The 6,943-nt window shown below is 38.9% G+C and overlaps 1 long non-coding RNA gene across 1 annotated transcript; it reads right to left on the reverse strand.

The window, feature by feature from the left end:
• Positions 1–3,337: 3,337 nt before the first annotated feature.
• LOC145107541 (uncharacterized) lies at positions 3,338–4,558 on the reverse strand. The gene is made up of 3 exons (XR_013707890.1): positions 4,446–4,558; positions 4,183–4,267; positions 3,338–3,404 (listed from the first exon to the last, which is right to left on the reverse strand). It is a non-coding gene; the product is annotated as an uncharacterized LOC145107541 (long non-coding RNA).
• Between the last annotated feature and the right edge of the window lie 2,385 nt (positions 4,559–6,943).

Consider the following 6,943-nt stretch of genomic DNA (forward strand, 5'->3'; position numbering starts at 1 on the left):
GACCCTCTTTTGGATTGATCGCCTGGATCAGTCCAAAAATATGGACATTGGATTACCTGAGTTGGCCTCTATCTATGATCTTTCTACTTTTGGTTCTTCTCGTTTCCTGTTAACAGTTAAGACAAATAAACCCCACCTCATTCTAAAATCTAAACAAAACGATGGCGCTTGGAAAGAAAAATATTTCTTCGTGAGGCACGATTCGATTCCTGAGGGGGATTCCCTGCCAAGATCATGGGTTAAAAAGGGTAGGAAACAAATTTAGATATCAAGGATCTTGAAATTTACTTCCCTTATTTTGTTTGTTTTGATGCAGCGTTTAGGTTTAAGGAGCTAATTCCTGCCGCTGGCAATTCTGAGGACAAGATATCCAAATTCCTCACACTTCCTGCAGTGGAGAGGTCATTCAGGCTTGAATATTCCAGTCTTCAAGAGGGTTCCTCTACTACTGCTTCTATGTCCATTGGTAACATTATTTTTCTTGGATATGTCTTTTCATAGGATCCTGACTTGATAGGGATCTCCGGCAGGTTCTAAGACTACCCGGTCCAAGGCTCGCTTTGGTTTGGCAGATCTTGAAGATGATATGACTAGTGGTTCAATCAAAGCTAAATAGGAAAAAGTTGCCATTCTCCCTCCTCCCAAGAGATCTCATATAGATCTTACGGTTAAGGCTTCAGAATCCCGAAAACAAAAGACTTCTGAGGCTGTAGATTTCGGCTTAGAGAACCTCAGCATCGAGGATGCTCTCGGGAAGCTATCTTCGTTTTCTCAAGCCGTAAGAATAGGCACTATTCATATTAATTTATCATACCTATTATTTTTCATGTTTATTTTTATGTTTCTTCCAGGTCTTCGCTCATGTTTCTGATGTTACCAACGACCTCAGGGTCCGTGTTGATAAAGTCGAGATTGTTCTAAAAGAGTAGGAGAAGACATGGAGGGTCTCCGACGGGGATCTTCTCCAAAGGGTGGAGTTGTTGAGCAAGCAAAAACTCGAAAAGGAAGAAGAGCATCTGGCAGATCTCTAGGAGGTGATTGTTGATGCCAAGACGAGCGCTGCAATAGCTATTCTGCAGGACAAGATCAAGCTGGCTGAGGATCTGGAAAATGCGAGTTCCTGGGATGTGGAGGGATGGTGTGAGGTGTTGGCTAAGCTGATCAATAAGCCTGTTGTCACCAATCAGGATCCTGTGTTGATTTTGACCGAAAGGGGGGGGGGAGGAGGTCACGGCCGATGATGACTAGACTAAGGTCTAGGCCTGCAAAAAGTTGGTTTGAGTAGTTTTTGCTTTTGTTAGTGATGTAAGACAGTTAACCTTTTGGCTGTGTTGATATGCATCTCTTTTTTCTTTTGGATGATATGGTATCATTTTCCTTTTACATCTCTCTTATGGCCGATTGTCTTCGAGTTTCTCTTTAAGCTTCATGAGTCTTTGAATTTTAGAATTTACTGAGGATAAATTCCAACTTAGGAGAGAACTTTGGTTCAATGTTGGGAATGAGGTCCCTTACTAACGAGGGTCAATGAGGATCCTTAAAGGCAAGGATCCTTACCGTCAGAGATCCTACAAAATAAAGATCTTGGATCTTGTAAAGGAAATTTCTCCTTAGGATAATCCTGTTTGGATTATAGACTTAGACAAAATATATAACACGTCAATGTTATATTTTGGGGAGGATCCCTACTTGAGATATAATTCATTGGGTAGGTAACATGAAAATGTTACAATCTGACCGGATTTTCTGGGGAACATTCCCAACATGTGAAAACATGAAGATGTTATAGGTCTTCTGTAATTTCTGGGGCAAAATCCCAATCTTTTATAACATGAAAATGTTATAAGCCTTAAGTAGTTACTGGGGTAAAATCCTGATAACATGAAAATGTTATAAGCCTTATGTAATCACTGGGGTACCATCCCGATTTCTGGATAAATTGAAAATGTTATAAACCTTAAGGATCTCAACTTGTGTTTAAAGATAAGAGGGTTGCCAAGACACTGAATCGTGAAATGATCCCCTTATGCGTATCCCACAGTTAGATATCATGCGTCCAAGTGAGGTGTATAAACCTTAGTTCGTGTGAAAGAGGTAATTAGCTATTTAAACCTTAGAGGGGATTAAGTACCCTTAGGCTGATACACATAAATCTGAGATACATATAACAGGCACATAAGGCATCCTTCCTAGATCCTTAGTCCTAAACTAGCATGCAATTCTCATAAAGCTGATACACATATAATAGGCACATAAGGCATCCTTCCTAGATCATTAGTCCTAATCTAGCATACAGTTCTCATAAACATATCATAACATAACTTGTATGGGTAATTTGGGAGTACTTACTTGAGCTCGGCTAATTGCATGCACCACACCCTTTTTCTCTTTTCAAAGTCCTTTTCTCTTTTAAAAATTCTTTTTGTAAAAATGGTTTTCTTTTGAAAATTTTCATACCATGTCCTTAGTTTGAGTTCAGACACACCCGAGAGTGTGCCCGAATCCCTCAAACCAAGGCTCTAATACCAACTTGAAACATCCCAAAAATACAGACTGAAAATTTCTTTTTAAAATCATTAATAAAACCATAATTCAACCATCATCATATAGTAAAACCATAAATCGTGTATCTCAAAAACATCATATCGAATACTGTATAAAAATCATGTAAAACTATCAGAGTCTAAACATCCCAGCCTAAACCTGTGGTGTGTCCCATGTGATCATCCCGAGCCCTTCCCTTTGCTAGTGGAAGTACCTGAAACCAAAAATGAAAACTGTAAGCACGAAGCTTAGTGTGTCTCCTCAAATTACCACATACCATACAGATAACATATATCAAAACCTTGGGACACCGCCCAGCTACATCATGACGAACCCGACATCGGCTTACCCGACATCGGGCCCCGCCCGACATCTGGCCGAATTGGGCATCGGACCCCGTCCGACATCGGGCTTGCCCCGGCATACATACAACATATAATAGCAAATAACATAAGCATATAACATAAGCATATAAACATTCATCGGGCTTTCCCCGACATCAGACCGGAGTCCGGAACATATAACACATAACATATAGGCTAACATATATCGGGATTTCCCCGGCATCAGACCGAAGCCCGGAACACATAACACATAACATGCAAGAATCACAAAGACATCAAGCATACAAAAACATTCCTCGGGACCGCCCCGGCATCGAATCATAATCCGGAAAGCATATAACCTACATCGGGCCATGCCCGGCATCGGAGCGTAGCCTGGAACTACTAACAACTAAACCGGCCAGCATTGTGGCCGTAGACCCATTCCTACAGGAGAAAACTCATCTCGTAAGGCTGACTGCTGAAACTCGAGTGAAGAATCTCTCACTGCTGCTCCGGCGACTTCCCGGCTATCAGCTACATAATACACTTAATCAAAAATCTGATAATCCTTCTCAGGGTAAAATGACCATTTTACCCTTGGTCAAAGTCAACATCCACGTCAAAGTCAAAGTCAAGGTCAACTCCCCAGTCAACCACAACTCGTCGAGTTATCTCCCAACTCGGCGAGTTCATGTACTACTCAGACTCGTGGTCAACCAAGTCAACTCGGCGAGTCCTTTAACAAACTCGTCGAGTTTTGTCTGCCATAAAATCGGGACAACCCGACTCAACTCGTCGAGTCCCTCCTTGGACTTGTCGAGTTCTTCAGCTTCTGAGTCCTAATCTTGTCCAACTCACTGAGTCATCTCCTAGACTCAATGGTTTCACTCAAAACCAGAAAAGGGTTAGGGGTTCGCGACCCGACTCGCCGAGTCCAAGAACAACTCGCCGAGTCCCCCATGTGCCAAATCCATACAGTCGATTCTAATCAATTCCTATGCTTCTAACTCATAGATCTGGACTCCTTAGACTAGCATTACACGTAAAGTTGCTAACTTTACGTGCATGCATGGTGATATGAAGCTAAAACATCCAATACAAGCTAAAATGGAGGTCTAAGTCATGGAATAGGGCCATGGTTGAATAAAGGTGGCAACTTTGAGCTCCTAAAGCTCAAGAGTGCCCAGATCTGAAGTCCTTACATCCCCAAGAGTTCAAATCTCGGAATGACCTTGGAGATGGCCCAAAAGTGACAATATACAAGCTCAAATGAAGATCTAAGTGAATAGAAGCTAAGGTATAAGCTTTATACCTTTATCAAATCATAAATGAGTCCTAAGCTCTGGATCTTCAACCCTCCTTCTGCAACTCCAAGTTCTTGCATCCTTCTTCTAGCTCTAAATCACAAAGATGGCAAGAAATAGCTCAATATCACTCAAGGTGGATTATGTCACACCCCCGGACCAGACGGCGGAAACGTCCGGAGGCGGGTGACTTCATTGTGCAATATCATAACAATTGAATATAAATGAAACAGAGCAATCCAAACATCATACATTGAGATAATAAACTTACATTGTTTACATATTGTATTTGTTCTTCGAGTTACATAAAAGAGACATAAGTAGAAATTCCAAAACTACAGCTAAATAGTCTTGCATTCGCGTCCCTTGTTACCTGCTTACTAGATACCTGAGAATACAAGTCGTTTTGAAAAGTGTCAACTAAAAAGTTGGTGAGTTCATAAGCAGTTTTGTGTATAAAATCGTTTACACTTGTTTAGAATCGTTCTTGTTGTACTTTCAGAAAATCCGATATTTTCTATGAAATCGTTTGAAGTCTTGCCTTGAAAATCATGAATATGTGTGTGCATGACATTACTTTTGTTCATCCTTTAAAGGAGTGATTTTGAAAAGTAGTGTGATTTGTAAAAGTGAGCTGTGTCCGAGAATAGTTCTTTTGGATAGTAACAATCAACCGTTTCAAGAAAAATCCCTTATTTTCAAAAAGGAGATATGGTTGAAACTCTTGTTCCTCTTATCGAGTAAAATTGAGTGTGTGCTTTCTAGTTTATCGTTATCAAAATCGTAGAAAAATCGTTTTCCCCATAAAATCCTATATTTTCTGCTATAAAATAATCGTAAGTTCTAGTTTCCAACTATGTATATGTGTGGGTTAGTTTATCATTATCAAAATCGTTTACAAACGTTTTCCATAGAGTCCTACGCTTTTTAATTTGTAAAAATAGTAGTATTACGACTCTATACTTGTAGGAGAAAGAATCAACATGGCTATTGTGGACATTCTACGCGATGAAGAAGGACAGTCAACACAACAAATGTGGACCATCACCTATCACGTGTAGGACAATCAACACAATGTGCCAAAGTTTATTTATGAGGTTTTCCTTACATAAATTTCTAGTTAATATAACATATTCTAGTGAGTCGTTATAACCATACTAATCTGACGAAGTGCCTGTTTTGGCGTTTCTCAGGCGCCCTCGGTTTGGATAAGACATTTGTCACCCTAAACTGGCCTGTCTAGCTGTAGCGAACAGCGAAGGTGCAGGGTGTCAACCCCGTATAGATCTATACACAAATTCCCGCTCTCCCTCCAGGAGACTCTGACTATAACTCCTTACAGGACTTAGACGTACACTAATATTTTTATATTTAGGTACTTTTGAGATTTGTCTGACTAGAATAGTAACAACCTTTTGAGCAATCGTTAGAGATCCTTTATTTGTTAGATAAATAATGAAATTCGTACTTGTTGAATAAGAATATCGTTCTCGTTCCATATCGTTGATTGTGCTTGTTAACTAGGTACACGTGTTCGTTCTTTTCGTTTATTGAAAAATAAGTCATTTTAGTCAAGAGAGAAAAAGTGTCAAGTTATAATTTATATAAATTTATAACTGCCGGTTATGACACGCATTTTCTGTTTTATGACATATAGAACATTACTTATGTTCTTGGAGGTTCTATGACAGCAGCTTATGACATACAAATATTTATGTCATAAAGACTCTATTTGATATTTTCTTGACGCAAACTTTTATATTGAATATTTACAAAATACTCCCTGACAATTTGCAAAATAGTCACAAAGTTTCCTTTTTCGAAAATTACTAGAAATGGTGTCCACTTATCAAGATCCCTTTTTATGATTTGTATCTCTAGACATGAGAGCATAGATAAAGGGGTTAAGTTGGACACACCCAATAGTTGGGAGGCTCTATTGTACAAAGTATCCTCTGTTCTTTATGAAATTTAGAAATCCTTCGTTCATGAGTATATTACTAAATAATAATTTAATAATATTTCACACACACATACAAACATACGTATATATGCAATGATTTAATAATCTAGGCAAGATTTGACTTGTACTCTCCCCCAAAAACATTAAAACATTGAAAAAGGTGGGGTATGAAGCTCACCTTGAGTTAGTTGAGGAGTTGTCTGGAGTTATGGAGTGAAGATCTCAAGCTTAAACTCTTGCAGAGATGAGGAACTTCCCTGGGAGGGATGCTTTCCTAAGGATGATCATCACATATTATTATGAATAAAATAATATGGATTCATCTTGAAATATAATAAAATATTAGGTGGGTGGAGGAATTTACCTTTCAACTCCAGGGAGAAATTGAGAATTTCCTTTCAGCAAGATCCCCTGTTCTTGCTTGAAGATGAGTTTTTGAGAGAAAATGGGAAAAGTGAGAGAAAATGGAGTCTAAACTCCCTTACTGTCGTGGCTTTGAAGTATAAGGAAAGGAAAGGAATCTTTAATGCATGGGGATCTGGTGGTCCATGCATGGATATTTCATGGGTAAAGCATGGAATACTGTGATTTGCATGGGAAATGAGGATTTTATCAAATCACAAAGTCAACTTCCTTGTCCTTTTCTTGATTTAGGATAAGGTTTTCCTAAATCCCAAACATTTATTTTTATGAAAAACATGCTTAAAATAATTATATTTAGCATAAAATAGGGGTTTAAGGGGTTTAGGATAGGAAAAATGAGAGTTTGGTGTGATTTCCGGCGTCAAAATGTCCTAAATGATGAA

This window comes from Lactuca virosa, chromosome 4 (assembly GCF_052849685.1).
Source record: "Lactuca virosa cultivar CGN04683 chromosome 4, Lactuca_virosa_CGN04683_v6, whole genome shotgun sequence".
NCBI classification, from domain to species: domain Eukaryota; kingdom Viridiplantae; phylum Streptophyta; class Magnoliopsida; order Asterales; family Asteraceae; genus Lactuca; species Lactuca virosa.